Source organism: Trichoplusia ni, chromosome 16 (genome assembly GCF_003590095.1).
Source record: "Trichoplusia ni isolate ovarian cell line Hi5 chromosome 16, tn1, whole genome shotgun sequence".
NCBI lineage: Eukaryota > Metazoa > Arthropoda > Insecta > Lepidoptera > Noctuidae > Trichoplusia > Trichoplusia ni.
Window position 1 is genome coordinate 1745037 of NC_039493.1, and position 19252 is coordinate 1764288.

General features: G+C 35.2%; 1 protein-coding gene and 1 long non-coding RNA gene across 2 annotated transcripts in view; one reads left to right on the plus strand and one right to left on the minus strand.

The window, feature by feature from the left end:
- The window catches only part of LOC113501649, a 91018-nt gene that overhangs the window by 70832 nt on the left and 934 nt on the right, over positions 1-19252 (minus strand). The window lies entirely within an intron of this gene.
- Positions 1-19252, plus strand: part of LOC113501651 — a 42122-nt gene that overhangs the window by 21715 nt on the left and 1155 nt on the right. The gene's annotated exons all lie outside the window — the stretch shown is intronic.

The window sequence follows — 19252 nt, forward strand, 5'->3', positions numbered from 1 at the left end:
AGAACAGCAGAGATCGAGGTTTGCATTCTATTATCCCTACTAATATTATAAATGCGAAAGTAACTCTGTCTGTCTGTCTGTTACGCTTTCACGTCCATTTGGTACAGAGATAGAGTTGACCTTGAGAAGTTTTTATCCCGTACTTTTGAAGAGTTCTCTTGGAAACGCAATATAACCGACCTCGAAGCGGGCGAAGCCGCGGGCGAAAAGCTAGTCTTAATATATTTCGATATTGATATATGACTGTAGATACGTATAACTGAGTGTTATAGGTCACGACACCAGTATCGGTGCGCGACGTGTCGTGAGTACGATCCTCGCGTAGGGCCAGCATTTTTTGATCCATGGATTCTTTTTTAAATCCTCACCGCTATTTCTACAGTGTGGTATATCTGCACATAAATCCACCCTTTGATATGAAAGTATAAACAAAAGCTTTCTTGCTTATCTATACTAATATATAAAGCTGAAGAGTTTGTTTGTTTGTTTGAACGCGCTTATCTCAGGAACTACTGGTCCAAATTGAAAAATTCTTTTTGTGTTGAATAGACCATTCAGCGAGGAAGGCTTTAGGCTATAAACCATCACGCTGCGACTAATAGGAACTAAGATACAATGGAAAATGTGAAAAAATCCGGGCAGGTATACCTAAATTATAACTTATATCTTCTACCCACGGGGACGAAGTCGCAGGCAACAGCTAGTGTAAAATAAAATATGCAACATTTTAAGTAAACAGTCTTTTTATTAAGTTATTTACTTGGTCTTGTGTTCTGTTTGAGTTTATCACTCATGAAAATATTCAGAGAATTTGGAAAACATTATGTCATACATAAATTCAAAGAAAGTAATATTCTGCTGAAACGTTTCGAAATATTAAATGTAACATTTCTTTTTCGTGTGAGTTATGTTTAAGAGAAGTATTCATATGGTTATTTGAAATATTCAAATATTCACATCTGACATTGCGAACCCAAAGTTATGAGAAACGCTATCGGGTTTCAACTTTAAGTATCGTATAGGTAGTTGTATTGATGCCAATTAATTGATCTGGTGACTCAATAGAAAATAATATCCTACTATTACTACTACCTACGTAAATTCTTTCTTTCTTTCCCTTTTCTCGCAAAACCATTGAACCACCAACTGAACGAATTTATACGAAACTTGATACACAGATAGTTTATTACCAGGTTTAAGACATAAAATAGCTCTTATCCCGGTATTATGAAAGGGATGGTACAGGATGGAAAAAATTGGGGAAAGGCTACACCAAAAAGTACGCACCAGTTAAACCTGATAATGATGAACGGAAGACCAGTGTCTCATTGAATAGAAAACAATTTAATATCCAAAAGTAAGGACCTAAATACATAAAACATCATTTCATCGCTTAGAGTATACCTACACTTGATATACTCCGCAGAAAACCAGTAAGCTTCCAAGGAAAGTAAGAATTAATGTCATCTATATACGACTGTACCATCACCTCTCCAAGAAAGACTCGTTGAGGAAAAGAGATGCCGCTTTACACCATGCAGTAAGCTCTCTCGCTTCCACACGCTATAATTTTACTTCAAGAATTGGTAGTAGCCCGCCAGACGACACACACTGTGTCCCTATTTTCTCTTAAAGCGTTTAATTGAGGCTTTAAATAACAATTTACATTCCAAACGTTCAACTGTCTTTTGTTTTTTTTGCTGCTCGTATTCTTAAGAAACTGAATGAATAGTCCAAAGAGTTTTTAGTCCGCATTACCCAGGATACACTTAGATTAAAATCTCCCCATTGCATCTTTTAGTAAGTACTCGTAGACGACCTAGACACCGCATAGTTATAAATAAGTTATAATACAATAATACGAAACTCCCCTTTGGAATATTTTTTTCATCATCGCTCAGAGAATTAAAAAAAATCCAATTCAAGAATATGTTATACTGAACTTGAACGGGTTTAATAATAATCATTTTACAAGCTTAAGTTCAAGTCAATCATACTTGCCTTTGACGTCATTTGCTTGCAGTTTTGACAGCGCCCTCTGTCAAAGAGACGCGTAAACGTAATTTATAGTTCACTCTGTTCCCTTCAAAGTGAAGTTAGCTAATCTTGTTTAAATAACTCATGCCCGCGTGCTTGTACTGCAGGGTATATTGAACTGAAAACTTGTTTTGAGTACTTTTTTTCATTATCCTTATAGTATAGATAGATGTGGGGTATGGATGTTTATTACAGTTTCACGCAAAAATCACTGGACGGTTTTGTTCAAAATTTCGTAAACATAACATATAATATAGTGTTTAATTCCAATCTTGTGCCCTTTTAATCATTCAACAGCTACTTCAGATGTAAAATACACAACAAAACTACATTGCTACCATCTAGTAGTATCCATGGGTTTTATAAAAACTAACCTTTTTGTTATTCTATTTTTCAATTCGAACAACAAATACGAAAGTTTATACATTCAGGTTTAATTAAAAAATAGAAATTTAATTGAAATAACCTTAATACGCAGCTTTTAGGCTTCCATATCAAATTACGAATGCAATTTAAAGTATTTTCTTTTCATAATTCGTAGATTTTTACATAATCTAATATTGAATATCACTTTGTTTCACAAGCCTTTTAAAGGCAAGATATTTCAATATTTAAAATCTTTTTCATAAACCTTGTCTCTTGCGAATAAAGAAATATTCTATTCTATTCACGAGACCGCGACGTGAATATCTCAAATAAGTTCTTTAGACTATTTTTAAAATTTATTCTGATGAATCTGGCTTCTAAATTTTCAATCCAACATTATTAACCGTCTCGAAGGCCTTTTAGCAAAAGGGTTCTTATCCCCTTCGACACAGAACCCTGAAAATGATAAGCCTTCCAACACTCAACAGGTTTCTACTGACAGCCGTATCCTGCTAACTTTCAGGAGATAATCTTTTAGTCCGCTTACTAACCCAGGGGAACAGTGTAGCCATTAAAACTAAAATGGGAATACTCGACAAAATATCGGCCAAAAGGAGTTCTATAAAGCATTTTATTGAAAAGGGATTAACTTACGAAAGAGAGGAATAGCTGTTTCGTAGTTTAAGAATTAAGAAGTAAATAAAAGTTTACTGCACTAATAGTCGCGTTAAACACACTGCGTCACGTGTCGTTGGTTTGATCTCCGCATAGAAAAAGTTTGTGTGATATATTTGTTCGGAGTCTGAGTGTCTTTGTGTATGTGACTCAAATATTTGTGTCATTGACAGCTTATGAATAAGGACCGAAACTAGTCGGGCAATCCCGATAAATAGGCGTGAGTAATAATGAATCATTCACTCGACAGGTACTATAAAATGTAAAACATTTGCTTTCTCTAAAGTTTTTTTTTTAATGTAAAGCAATTGAAACATGTCGAAAAGCAATTGAAAATCCTTTCATTGGAATCATTCTGGGAGAATAAATGTGTGAGCAATTTATTTAACAAAATGTTAAAAAACAAAGCAAGAATTTTAATAACAAAAGTTTTTCTATTTTCACAACTTTAATTGTTTCATCCTCGTCCACAAACGTAACAATAAACTATGATAGTGACTCTTTCAAAACAGGAGACACAAAACCAAGACCGTCACCAGCTAACAGATCAACATTATCTCTTATCTTACGAAACATAAGAAAAAGGCTGAGGTTACAAAGCAATAACGAACTGGGAGTCTCCGAACACCTTTTAAAAACCTGATCAAGTAAGAGCCAGTATCACGACATTGAGTGTCCCGTACAATTAGGCTGCAGAAGAACAAATTTTGCAAAAGGTATTTTTTTTCCTTCTTGTAATCTGTGTGAATTTCAAATACTTAGCTATCTTGGTTGATTAGATTCAGCCTAGTGACAAACTTACAGGAGAAATTACAATTGAGCGTTAGAAAAAGGTTTCAGTATTTAGCCTTTGGTTACGGATCCTTAAAAAAAGCTTCCAACGAAACAAACAAACATAATGTGAATAGAAAGAATATTTTGATCTGGTGATGAAAAATGTTGAACATTATGAATTATTTAATAATTCAGATGTATTTGAGTCTGACGCGTTCAATTTTGATCAAAGTAAAACAGTTTTGAAAACGTTGAATATCAAAGAGGATTAGAAAAACTCTGAATAAATCTCACCACCGAGAGTTACGTACAAATGGGATAAAGAAATAACATGTGAATTATATGTTTGTGAAACGAATCGCGACAAGGATATAATTCCTTACTGCGGTAGTCGTTTTTTTTTTTTGTGGCATATTTGGTATAACACTCGTGAATCCAACAGACAACAAAACAATGTAACACAATATCACCACATAATCAAAATCAATAGTTTTGACTTCAAATAAGCCGTTTTCCAGGCACTTTCAAAACGTTACAATAAAAACTCTAGGCGCACGGTTCCAAAATGACATTTTTATGGAGGAGAATCGTCAAGAAACTCCATAAGTTACTCTATTAAAAATAAGTTATTACAGAATTATCTTATACATTTGTTTGCAAAAACAGCGTAAAATAGCAAAATATCAATAATTGTACAATCTACGCTGTAAAGGTTTGCTATTACAAATACCTAATACTTCAGCTTACCGCGGCCATCACAATAAAATTATGGGAATCCCAAAAGCTTTTGAATATATCGACTATCAAGTCCCTTTCGCTATCCTGCAATTTGCGTTTTATCAATGGCCGGATTTATGGCTAACAAAAAGAATATTTGCGTCCCAACAGAAAAAAGAGTTATGTATGGAATTGATTCTAATGTAGGAACTTTAAAAATAATTTAATAGAAACTGTTTTCAACAGCAAATCGACAAGTTTCAATAATTAATCGTATTCTAGTCTCAAACTAAGGAGAGCTTATAATTATGAACACAAGACAACTGACAAACATACTAACATGTTTTTAAATACACAATGAAGATAACTTACACTCAGACTCAGAAAAGCTGTTGATGCTCATCACACAAAGATTTGTTTTAGGTGGGAATCGAAACCGCGACTCTCTGGTATAGCAGTCACTGGCCAGTCGCATTTATCTTATTGGTCAGGCAATATTAGTAGCTAATAAGAAAAAAACAAGCACCAACTGAATAATGTCGTCCTTTCAGCTCCAGCATCAGATCAACCCCATGTCATCATAATAATACACACTCACACAATATATATATGCATGCAAAACTTCAGCTCAATCAGAAACAAGAAAGTAGGTCAAATTTAACTTGTAAGATTTGATTACAGACAAAGGGACGGAGACAAAGTACATAAAAGCTTGTGATAATAAAAAGAAAAAGAGACAAAATCAAAATATGTAATCAGGTGCTTAAAGGCTCGGAATTCTGACAGGTTCATATTTTGGGATATCGGCACGACAAAGAAGAATAAACGGACTTATGTATGAAAAATGGGTAAGAAGAGCTCCATGTATGTTGATGACCTCATTTTCATGCTTCAAGCTTCCATAAAAAAGTCTGTGGCACTATTCTATATGGAAATTAAAACGTCGATCAGTTTAGCAAAAAATCACAAAATTTACCGCATTCGTTTTAAGAGTAAATGCAGCTTGTTTCTGGCACATCTTCAAAATAAACACTCGATAAAACTCGTTCGGAAACATTATCATATTTGGACAACAGGAATACCCCGTTTACAAAGAAAATTGTCTATTATTTCCCCTTCATGCAAAATTCTATACATATTCATTTGAAATTAGCTGCAGATGGGATTCAGATTTTTAATATGGCTGCCATATACACTGCGGGGTGAGCTACTCACGTAATCCTGGATTGCCAAGGAGTTGATCTACCGTAAATTTCTGCACTCAGAGGAGTGTTTGACATATTATCTAGCCAAGGCCTACAAAAGCTTAAAGTAATATGCAAAATTAAATTACTTCTAGAAATGAATGAGTAACATTTCTAAAAAATCGTAAACGCCATTCATGAAATTTTACAATGAGTTATATGGTCACATTTTGGAGTTTTGACACGCAAGCATATGAGTGGATGCAACCACTATAAAAAAGATAAAATTTTGCGTCCTTAGGCCTGGGCCTATTCGGCCTATGGGGAAATTCGCCTGTCTGCCCTTTTGGAAGGAGTTGGGATGACTAGACTAACCGCCCAAAACTTCCTACTAAATCTAGGCCAATAACATCTTAAATGCGGACAAGAGAAACCCGCGCTCAAGTACACTGCGGGGAAAAGTATTTAAATTTCAAAGGCTTTTTTAATCCTACTCAGAAAGTAGAAAAGTTTTACATAAACCGGACAAATTGAGGTCATTAGCAGGATTAAAACTTAATTATTCTTTATCTCTTGCAATACCATTTTAGGGAAAAATGAAACTGGAAAATTCTAAGTACTATAAGAGGCTTACTGCGTGCAGCATAATAAATAACGCATTGATCCTCGACTGCGCAAATAACAGATTTATGGTTTTGGGGTGTATGTGTATTTTGAAAGCACTATAGTGGTGACGATCGTAATCTTTAATGGATTTTACGCTATGGAAAGGTCGTTGTATTTTTTGCAATATCGAAAGGAATCCGAGTGGTAAACAAATCTAAAATGTTCATTTTTGGCGCTACCTCTAATGATTTTTTTCGTTAATGCCTGCTGAGAGTTTTACTAAAATTAAGGGTTGGTTTTATGTATGTAAATGCTGATTTTCTTATATATTATCAGTTATTTTCCTGAGGGTATGGCTGTTGATCTGCTAAGCTGAAGGTCTTAAGTTCAAATCCTGGAAAGTACCTACTAGTGACTGACAACGGTAAAGATAAATCTTAAGGAAACCAACACACCTGAGAACTTTTCAAGGATGTGTCAATCCACGTCAGAGGCTTATGGGCTTACACTTTGAGACCAGGTTGTACATCAACCATACGACAAGAAGAACTAACGTAAAATGCGATCACCATGATATGTTGAAAGAAAAATAAGACACAATTTTTCAGATGAGAAATCATCAAATGACTCTTTCCGCTTTGATCAGCAGGGAGTGTCAAGCTTCTACTGACTAAAACCCACCCATGTTCCTTCCTTTGCCCTTCGTGTACCGGGACCAGTAAGCCGTTTAACCGAACCCGGATAATCCCGCTGCCCCGGCAGGACCAATGTACCGATCAATACCAGTAATGCATTCTGACCGAATATCTGTGGCGAGTTACAAATGATTAGCTGCATCCGTATTGCGGGCTTCCGAGGAATTCCTGATGAACGCGGATTTTATGCGGATTTGGTTTCCAGCTCAGTCAGCTTTATGAAATCAGATTATATGACAATTTCTCAATTTCCAGGTAATTCAATTGCAAAGACTTGTAATGTTTCCCTTATTTTATCTATCTTGAATAACCCTCCGCTAATCCTACAATATTATAAACGTGAAAGTAAATGGAAGTTTGTTCTTCTTTAACGCAAAAACCACTGAACGAATTGAGACGAAACTTGGTACATAAAATCTGGTCGAATTGGGGTCGCGCACTAATTATTCAATACTAACAGAAAATCTTAAACATGGACAAACAGATACACAATGAGTGGGCTTCTATACCTTTGAGGTAAGGAAACCTTTAAATAAAATAAAAAATCTTTGTTCCGGTCACATTACGAGTAATTCAGAAAATTCTACTTTTTCATTTTGAGGACAGACAGGGTTAAATTAGATCAAAGAAATAGAGTTCTAGAAACGAGAAAAGAGGATTAAAATAAATGCTAAAGAAAAATGTGGTTACAGTGAAAGCCCCGGGCGACAACGACGCGGTTACTACGAATTATGAAAATAAATACTCCTTTTGCTTTTGATATGAAAGCGTGACAATGTCCAAGTCTACTATGATAGGACGACTGTACAAAAAAACGTTGAGAGAAAAATTAATGTTGTTACGTTTATTTTATTTATCTATACTAATATATAAAGCTGAAGAGTTTGTTTGTTTGTTTGAACGCGCTAATCTCGGGAACCACTGGTTCGATTTGAAAAATTCTTTTTGTGTTGAATAGACCATTTATCGAGGAAGGCTATAGGCTATATAACATCACGCTGCGACTAATAGGAGCGAAGATACAATGGAAAATGGGGAAAATTCTAACCACGTGGACGAAGTCGCGGGCAACAGCTATTACTTATATTTTGTTTAGATGTTCTTATAGAGACTCTCGTGAGGACGAGTCTAATCCAATTTATACAATAAATTACTCATATATATTTATCGGTACTGTTTGACTAGTTTCGGACAAAACGCCGCGTCAGCTCTTTATAAAAGACTTCGGTTGGGTCCCATACTAGTGAAACGATATCACATATCCTAGTTTAATATCGATATATCCTAGTTTAATTAAAATAGCTTTAACATGCGACTCCGTAAGTGAGTAAAGGGAAAGAGGTAAAACTTTGAACTTAGATACTTCATTAACAAACTCTGCTTTAGTGTTATATTACTACCGCTGTGGCAGCTGTGGAAAGGAGAAATCTTACAACATAGGGTCTCTTTTCCACAACTGTAAAATGTAGACATGCAAACATTTGGAAAATTTCAAATCATTGAAACTGATAATTTAATTTTATATTGAACATATTGCGGTTAACTAAGGGGTATCGTGTTGCCCAGGTAACTGGATTAAGGAGGTCAGATAGACAGTCGCTCCTTGTAAAACACTAGTACTTAGCTGAATCCGGTTAGACTGGAAGCCGACCCCAACATAGTTGGGAAAAAGGCTAGGATGGTGATGATCAAGATATTTTTCTTCGCTATAACAAAAGTGCAACATTTTATTCAACGATGACAATAACTACTAACCAATTGGTCTAAAAATAATGAGTTCGTGTTCTAAAATTATAATTTGTGCATGTATTTTTGAACTGTAGTGTTTTTTTTTCAGAATTTATTCACTGCCAATAGTTATAAATGTGTACGTAGCTTAATCATTGAATGTTGTGGTTAAATAAAAAAAATAGAACTGAAATTCCAAATTTTTATTCAAATGAATTCTTCGAAATATTGCCTCGTACCAGGAAATCGTTTGATCACCAACCAACCGCACTGCTTTGTACAAAATGACATTACGATTAAAAAAGTTATTCGAATTTTCGGAAACACATTTCATCGCTTACAATCGGGATCAAAAGGGGAAAAAGGACAATTCGATTATGTAAGAGATACAGAATTGTGTTTCTGTCAAAGATCCTTTACTTTGTCCTCTTAAATTGGAAATCAAATACGGATCGTCGGACTTGAAAATATTAAATTTCTATCCCGCTTTGTCAGCTGAAGTCGATCACAGTCAATTGTTAGTTTGGCGCTATGGGAATTAAAAGCTTTTGACCGTTTTATTACATTTGACTGCACGAATATTTGATCGGCGTTGGCGTATCGTCCACATCCCAGTTACGATATATATAAACTAATATCACATATGAAAAAGTATTAGAATGCCTGTCTAACTAACTAATATTTAATATTTTGTTTCGGCAAAACTTACTGCTTAAAGCGGGAGTTGTTTAAAAAGAACGGTCATCGCTTTTTTTGATACCACGCAGACCAAATTAATCAGGATAACCTTAGTATAATTCGTCCTTCTTTGTACTTCTCTCGTACTCTGCGAATTGAACCTTTTCCATTCAGTTAACAATAGGTTTCAATAAAAAGTAATAATGGATATCCAAAGAACGAGAAAAGAATGTAAATATTTGTTGTTTTATAAAAACCTTTCTTACAAGTTTAGAATTGTTTATTTTGTTCTTTGTTTCCAGTATTTTTAATTCCATGTTTATTTCTTTAATCACATTAAAAATACAAGTGCAAATATATATCGGGGGCGTTAGCAGACGTTATTGCGCTTCCACGCTTTATAAAGCGTTGGAAATCCTTTAAAAATATATGTAATTCTTCTGAACGTGAATAAGAGTTCGAAGCGAGTAAAACAAGGTTCTGAGTTAAATGCTTTGATGGCAAAATATAAAACGTTAACTGGTCTTGACGAGTTGAACTCGCGTCACTGTGGGTTCTGTACAAACCCACCCAAATTTAAGGCCGTTACAAAAGTCGATCTTCATTTCCAGTATTTGTTTTAAGTAGCGGCAAGACACGATCGTCACGATTTATTAGATATCGATGGTTATATTATAAGCTATATTTTAAGACGTAATACGATATTACGTCTAAAAATATATTTCTTATTTACATAAAAAAAAATTATTTTATTGTACTACACACAGAATAAAACCATTTTTCATGAACCGATGTTGATTAATCTTCGAAAGCCGGTCATGTGATCCCAATTAAATTTGAACGAGCACTCTAAATTCCACAGTTTTTGAGTTACCCCTAACAATGCGTAGATGATTTAAATTATATAAGAAAATCAAATTTTAGGGTCCCGTAACAAAAGGGTGAATCAGGACATATTTTGTCTGTGTCTGAGTCTCACAGGCTGTATCTCATAAACCGGACATCTCAAATTTTCACAGATAAAGAATTTCTGTTTCAGGTACTAACCAAAAACAAAAAACATTGTCGGGTTCCCATCACAAAAAAAACATTGCCGAAATTTGCACGGAACCTACACACACGGGTTCTATTCGCACTTTTTTTTCTTGTTTTTACCTGTTTTAGCTATATATTATTTGGTCCCATAAACATTCCACCAAGTTTGGCTCCGTAGCTTTTTTAAAAAAGTCACATGTATGCTGTTGTTATTCAAACAATGTTATAAAAAACGTAAACAAATGACCTTCTACCTCGTCCCTGTACAAAACTCAATAAGTTCTCTCAAAGTGCTCGTCACAACAATACCGCTGAATCCAACACTCCTCATTATTGCCTCCAATTTGTTTCTCTTCTATAGCTGAACACTTGATTTTCTATTGAAACTAGTTTCTATGAGTTTGTGGACGAATCGAAGGCTAATTAGTATTGCTATTTGAATGTCTAGATTCTGTTCTTCAAGTTATATTGTTGGATACAATTGTGTTGTCGTTTGTATATTTTGTTTATTTATTTTAATATTTCGTTTGGCTTAGGCAAATGTGATATTTTTTGCTTTTAATTTGTTTGGTTTAATTTATATATTCGCTAAAATCTACCAAAAATGTAAACAGTATTGCGGTACAATAAGATTTTAATTGTTAAGTTTACTTTAGATTTTTACTATAATACACAGTGTTTAGAAATTACTCTGACTATTATTATGTTCAAATTCAAATAATACAAAAAATACGTCTTCGACAAATCAACCTCCAAGTCTTCCATTTCGACCCTCGGGCACTCGGTTCAAGGCCTTTAAGCAAATCTAGAATGAACATAAAGAGCCATCAGTTTTCTTACATTTTCCTCTGAAACTACAAATTGCATGACATGTTATTTACAGTTATCGGCACCGGTTCCCCGACATTTGCTCAGATACTGCCATGCAGCACGATATGACGTCTTCATTTCCTTTGCGAGGAAATATTTTGTACATGTCATCATTGGCCTAGCCTTTTCCCAAGTATGTTGGGGTCGGCTACCAGTCCAACCGGTTTCAGCTAAGTACCAGTGTTTTACAAGGAGCGACTGCCTATCTGACCTCCTCAACTCAGTTACCTGGGCAACACGATACCCCTTGGTTAGACTGGCTGTCAGACTTTTTTCAGCTTCTGACTATCTGAAACGACTGTCAAAGATGTAGGAATAACAGCCGGGACCCACAATTTAACGTGCCTTCCTAAACACGGAGGAACTCGTTATGACAGAGGTGGTCAGCCATCTACTGACCGACCGCGTCAAGCATAGCTTAACCTGTGATTGAATCACTTGCGCGGTTATAGCTTAGCCACGAGCTCCTATTTTGTGCCTATTTTGTACATGTATGAATAAAAATAATAATAATATAGTAAAAATACATACCTACATATATATCTTCATATTTATAAAGTAACATCTAATAACACTCATGTATTATAACTGCACAAGTTTGTTTGTGTATGTGTGTGTGTTTGTGTGTGTGTGTGTGTGTTTGTGTGTGTGTGTGTGTGTTACCTTATCACGTCCAACGTTCTGCACCAATATTGAGATTGGTGTAATCTTTGACGCATGGTTACTTATATCCGTCTTTCTTAAAGGAGAGTTATGCTTTCGCAGCTATAACTGACATATAGGCCGACGAAGCCGCAAACAATAGCTAGTATTGCAATTTAAAGGAATTCCTAAAATAAGGATTATTGGTACAATCTTTAAATACCTGACACCCAGTCATTATCATACCCGCATAATTAACTAACTCCGTTTATCGCAGGGAGACGAACATTCCATTCACATGCACAAAGACACACTGACTCAGGACAATCATTCATGGGTCACACATGCTTGTCCTACGCGGGAATCGTACGGCTTGGCGTGGTGACCTCAACAACTCGGCTATCTGTGCAGTCAATTTTGCCTATACGCCCTGCAAATTTCTATTTTACTCTTCATTTCATGGCGGCGAGAGAGGCGAGGTTGTACCCGCCAGCGTTGAAAGGTGACTACGGCCCAACTCTAATAAGCCATTCGTAAGCCGACAAGGGTTCAGTAATACATTTTTAATATTAACAGCCTAAAGGGTTTTCTCTCGTCTCGTACAATTTGCAAGCATTTCAACCTTTGTTTTGTTACGGTATTTGATTAGGACTTTGTTTTTCTATTATTAAGGTGGGTGTTAGTGGTGTTTTACCCTGCTTTGTTTATCTTAGTCTCGCTAGTTTTGTTGAGAAAATTTTGAATTTACCTTTCGTTTTGCCCTTTATAACGTATGCACAAATTACATGAAAAAACTAAAAGGTGGTTGTGAAATTGAACCAGTTAGGATGAAATTAAAGAAGTCTAACCAAACATTATACTCCAAGAATGTAGGATAGCGTATATTATAGTTCTCTACACTATTCCATTCCAAAATTTTGTCCGTTCGTAACTTGACACGTTAATGGCGCCCACCGTGGGGTTTCAGGAACAAAAATCAAAAACTCATTTTCTAATTATTATAATAGACAAGACAAATACAAAATATGGTAAAAGTAAAATTGCATCAGTTCACCTATAAGACACGTATATGTGATAACTGTATCAAACTCTGTATCGATTTTGAGCGCGGCCACCCAAAAATAGAATTGTAACAGTTTATTTAGCCCTTGCATGGCAATAAAATTTCTACTGTGTTGGCTAACTCGTTTTTTTTAACAGATCTATCTACAGTTAACTTGAGCACCAGCTTTGACCGCTTCACTGGATATGTAAGCCGGTAGTATTTTGCATTTACATTGCTGTTTTTGGCTATATAGCAAGTTTAGCAAGCTTCGCCGAATGTCTGTACTCCTTATTTTACCAAAGCTCTATTTTCATAAATAATGAATCCCAATTTCGTTAGCAGAGGCACAAATTAGTAAGGTGATTGGTATTTAATTATTCAAGGCCCAGGTGCCTCAAAGTTCACATTGAAAACTGAATAGCCGATAGACTTACACAGGTTTCATATTTCCTAAACTAGTTATTCTTACAAAATATCAACATCGTAATACATTTCACTTTAATATAAATAACGTATTCGGAACATTTTTTTTCTCATATACATATAGTGGCCAGATAAAAAAAAACATGGCCAATACATGCACCTAAGTAATGCAACACATGCACCTAAAGTACCTATCTATGTCTAAAGTTTCTCTTCTGTAAAGTCTCCAACCCAATTCAAACAGTCTACAGGGACTCGGGAATAGTTTCCAAGTACATATTATTATAAAAATGCATCCTCTGAGACTCAACAAGTACCTCTTTGTACTTTGCCCGCCTTCGCGTATTACCGAGACAATTTGTCGCTGGTTTTTGCTATTTCGTCTAGACGCTAGACAAAATAGTCTTGAATTTGTTACATATATCTTAAACTAACATTTTTAAATAATGAGAAAATGCAAGCGATGAATTTTGCTTGGGTTTCCTTCATGTAATTTATACAAGTTTTGGGTTGAACTAAACTTCGACGGCAAAATTTTATCCGCCAAAACAGTTCTTGGATTTTAAATTTACTTCATAGTAAATTTATCATAATTGCCTCGACGGTTCAGCCGCGACAAAGCAACTCACCGAGATGATTTAGAGATTCTAATAGCAATGGTTAAATATCCTTATAATAGAAAACTTATTTTCATTCAAAAAGGCACGCTTGCAGTGTTATGTCAGCTATCTTGTGTTTTCAGAACGCGGCTGTATAAGCAAAGCTATGAAAACCCACAGGCGCGATGTCAGTTTAGTAATTACATCCCTTGGAGCCTACCAACACTTCCTCAAATAAGGCTGTTGCAGTGTATGAGTGAGATAGCACGCTACACGACGTAACATGGCATCTCTTTTCCACAACAGCTGAAATCTTCTTTTAGAACTTGGTACCCCCTGAATGTTCAAGCTGCCGCATTAATCATTGTGACGATTTATGGGAAACGTTTGGGAAACCCTTGAGACTACCCAATTTGAATTATGATACACGTAATTTTGTTGGCACATATTATATCCGCGTTTGATAACTCTAGGGACAGGTAAAGACGTAATTTCCATATAATCGAACGGATATTGTCATATGCTCTTTCCTGTCATGTAGGGGTTGAATGGGTAGAATGCGAAGACATGTATGTACATTGACATCTATCAATCCATTACCGTCTTTCTTTTATCATGAATTGAGGATACATCTTCTGTAGTATCTAGTCTTATTCCAAACAAAATAACCCCGTCTGCGTCGCCGGAGACTAACTGAAAATTACCTGCGCATAATAAAGTTTGCCTCAGCGTGCCAGAATTTTACCTGACCCGATTTAGTGGAAGCAACTCTTTCGCGACCTCGGCAGGAGTATTTAACTGTCGTATTTCGTGTAACGACCTTTATTGCAATGGAACTTGCTAAGTGTAATTACTATGAACCGTCAGTCAGTCCCTTGGTACGAAATGCGTTTTCGGGTCAGCGTAGTAATGCGATGTAAGCGGCAAAGTCGAAATAGTAAGAGAAAAGTAAATTATTTTGTCTCTTTGTCTTACGTGATGGACCAAACGGTAAAGAATCCGTTTCGTCCGTTAAAATAATATAGAAATTTGCCATACACAACTTTTTCTGAACTTTTTCTTTAGATTGCATCGGTGAGCCAATACATTTTCTATGCAAATTCTATAAACTTCCCCATTCAAAAGGAAATATACAGTATCATTAATTATCCAATAAAATCCAACCCGATTCCCGCCAATTTCCGCAATCTATTTTTCTTCCTTTTCTTTCTCTCTCTCGCCATATTATTTATCTCCAAAGCCATCGATCTTTTTATACATATATTATGTGAACCATTTTTTATATCATACATAGATCAACAGTATTATACTCTAATGGACCACATTTGTCATTTCTTGGTCTATAAACACTGAAAATATTTGTTTACCGATAGCTTGCTTACGGGATATTTTTGCGTGTAATAATTTTAAGAGGTGTTGAATTTGGAGATGATCATAGTGATTTAAAGTATACACCATAAGGTTTCAAAAATTTAAAATCAAATTTGATTAAGAAAATATGTATCGTATAGTAAGCGGGTTGGTTCCATGCGGCCCAGAACGGAGAATCGTGGAAAGATTTGGGGGAGCTCCTTGCCCAGCAGTGGGACAAAGTGAGCTAGATAGAAAAAGTGACATAAGTAACGAAATAATCGATAATTTTCTAATTGATAAAAAATTTGCTTGAATTGTGGTCCTTATTGACAAGCAGCAAAACATGAAATTATTATTTAATAAAGTCTTAATTCATTTCCCAATATAATACAAACCATAAGCAATTATATATAATGAAACTTTTTACTTTAGTTCGCTACATATTTAATTTTCACACGAGGTCGTTCAACAATTCTGCTACGAAACAAACAAGTTTCAGCTTATCCGTACTTACCTCTTGTTATTAACTTTAAGTTGAAACAAACAATTGCAGTCAAACTATTATCACAGCAACGTCTCATGACACAGACAGACAAACTTCGTAATAATCAGGTGATTATAGTAAACAAGTCACAAGAGTGCCACCATCTTTGTTTTGAAGACAATTCCCGCGACGTTTTCAAATATAGAATGGATATTGGATGTTGATGCAGAAAAGAGGTTTAATTTCTTCTACAGAACTAGTAGGTGTTAAAAAATTTGATATTAGACGCTGGCTGGCTACGATTTCATTAAAACAGGGATTAGCATTTCGCTTTGTAGAACTTTTTAATCAATTTTTCTTTTCTGCCAGTTTTAAGAGAACTAAATGACGAACGATTTCACAAATACGTCAACATACAGATTTTTTATTAAGATAATGGCTGCAGTCTTTTCAAACCCACTTTTATGGTACAACCTCCTTGAACTCCTAACTCCTTTTAATCTTTTTTATCGTTGGCAACCTAATAACTATTAAATATAATGTTGCCAGTTGCCGGTCTTACAACCATTTCCTTTATTACTTCTAAGTTAGATTATAATAGGAACTGATGTTAATATTCAAATCTAGAGTTTCCAGCTTCAAGTTAGACTTAACAAACTAGATGGGAATATTATCTTAATGAATCAGTGAGAACTGCGCTTGATTGCGCCGTTAAGTTCACCACATCTGTGCTTGTATAACAAGCTCTTAAAACAAAATGGCTGTCGTTGTGGGAGCGATACACTGCTCAACGCTATGTCGAGCTATGTCGCGCTATCTCGCTTGCACTCAGGCAACGGAACTTCAAGACATCATAGTTAAAATATGTGTTAGGAATTATTATATTTAATGTGATTGCTTAACCACGATTTGCGTGTAATTTTACAAGTTTCCTGAAGGCTGCATTACGTATGATTGGATGATGTGGTTTGTTTCTACATATATCATCTGAAAAGTTCATATTATGTTACGGACGACATATATTAGAAGGTTTCTTGAGGAATACTTTTCGGACTGCTTTTTGTCAGTGTTTTTTTTTGTCAGTCTGTATCGTAAACCGTTATAAATCACGCTAACATTTTCGAATTTTCAATTGCTGTAGAAAATATCACCGTGACGAAAGTAGGTACGAAATTTCAGTACTTGATAAGTTGAATTATTTCTTACTTTAATAATACAAAGGCTTACTCGAAGCCGGAGACTCGAAACCAGAGTCCTTAATAAGTCCGGAGCGAGACAGACAGGCAGATATAGATACTTTTGCATTTATAATATTAGTATGGATTATTACTATTATGGAGAATTAATTCCTCAAAAAAACATTTTAAAATCTGATTTATTTTCTACATTCGTATGCATATGCAGTCAGCTTGGAGCTCTAGACTGCATAATATGACGTTGGTTTACGTCTCACAATTCACTTACACGGTATACAATAACCTCTGCAGTTTTTGCAAAGCCATCACGTCGATTCTAACTATTCTACCGAGATTTATGTTTCATACTATACGTATATTAAATGCGATACGTATATTATACGTAGTTTATGTGTTGTCTCGTCCGCCAATAAAGAGTTGACTGTTATTTTAGTATCCATATCTCAGCTACGAAGTCGTAATAAGGTATATTTATCTGAAAACTAAGTATTTTTATCTTCTGTAATTATTATTTCATGACGCTATCTATTCTCCTGAGATTGGAAATCGTAATTAATTTTTCGTAATATACCTTTGAGTAAAAGACGCAATTTCAAGAAGTTATAGCAACTGACAGTCTAACTATATGTTCGTTTTGAAAGCACGCTTTCCTAGCTCATAAGACTAATAATATTTACCTTTTGAGGCTTAATTAAATACAGTGTTTCAGGTAAATCTGAGACACGTTTTTATAAACGGTTGTAAGAAATTTAATCCTTGTTTCCCGAGTGGTTTTCACATGTCGCATGCACAAAGATTCGCAACATCGGAAAACAAGCATTTTTGTTATCCAATAACACTTGTCTTACGCGTAGATCAAACTCATGACCCGTAGCGCGCGAAAATTTGGCTTGACGACCACTAGGCTATCCGTGCAGTCTAATTCAGTTTAATAACAAAACAGACACATGGGCATACAGACAAGTGTTTATCTAGTGTAGGCGTTTGATAAAGTGCAAATGACTGCAGATGAAACGCTGAGAGACTACGCACCGCACATATCAAGTTAGCACGGAGTTCGCGCTGCGCATTCAACAGACGCGCAAGTTTGACAAACGCGGCGTGATGGCCCTTATTTTAATATTGTACTCAACTTTAACTATTTTAGCAATGCTATAAAAGAGCAAGGTCTTCTAGCATACGTATATTAGGTATTAACCGACTTTAAAAACGAGGAGATTCTCTAGTCTGCATTTCTTTTTTTCTTGTAATCTTGTAACTTCGGACTAGATGAACTGATTTCGTTAATTATTTTTTCCTGTACATTTCATTTTAATATTTGATCCCATACAAATTTCATCAAGTTGGATTTGAACTGGGGCCACACAACACAGTTTAAAAATTCCACCACTACCACTACCACTTACCACATGAGTTACCTTATAAGTTTTAAGTATAGAAGAATAATACCTCGTTGTAAAATGTGTGTTTTGAAAAGTACACAACCGCGAACAAGAGCTCTCAACAAACAATTAGCTAAAACATCAATATTGTTTTGCTCCCGAGTAAATAAAGGTGAACAACTATGTTATTATTTTCAGAGATATAAAATAATAGCTATTAATATCATGGGGTCAGATAACATAAAGGTACAAAAGGCCAAAATGAGATGGATTACGTGAAAGATGATCGCAGTACAGTTAGGAACAGAAATCGCTAACGCAATGTGATTTACAAATATAATAAAACTAATTTATTTATTTGTTCAGAATGCAAGTATTCAGATTAAGGTGGTTATTATCAAATTAAGAATCCTTGTATATTCTGTTAGTTTGGCAGTCATGAAACATCGTACTGTCAAAGTAAGATCAAGTATTTCTCAACGACATGTTCTTCTAAAAGACCCTCACATTATGTTATTTAATCCTTATGTCGCGGGAGGTATCACAAACATTCAATTCGCATTCAAAAACACATGTTTGAATAGTGTTTTGTATTCTATGTTGACTAAACTCAGTGTCAAAGCCCTTTGGTTACCTAACAGCAAATCATAGAATTTTGATATTGTTCGGTCAAAAATCTGTTGTCAATTGATTTTTGTTGCTGAACTTACCTAAACATCGTCGCAGGAAAGAGCAAGGCGAGTGCGTAAAGCTGTTGATTTAA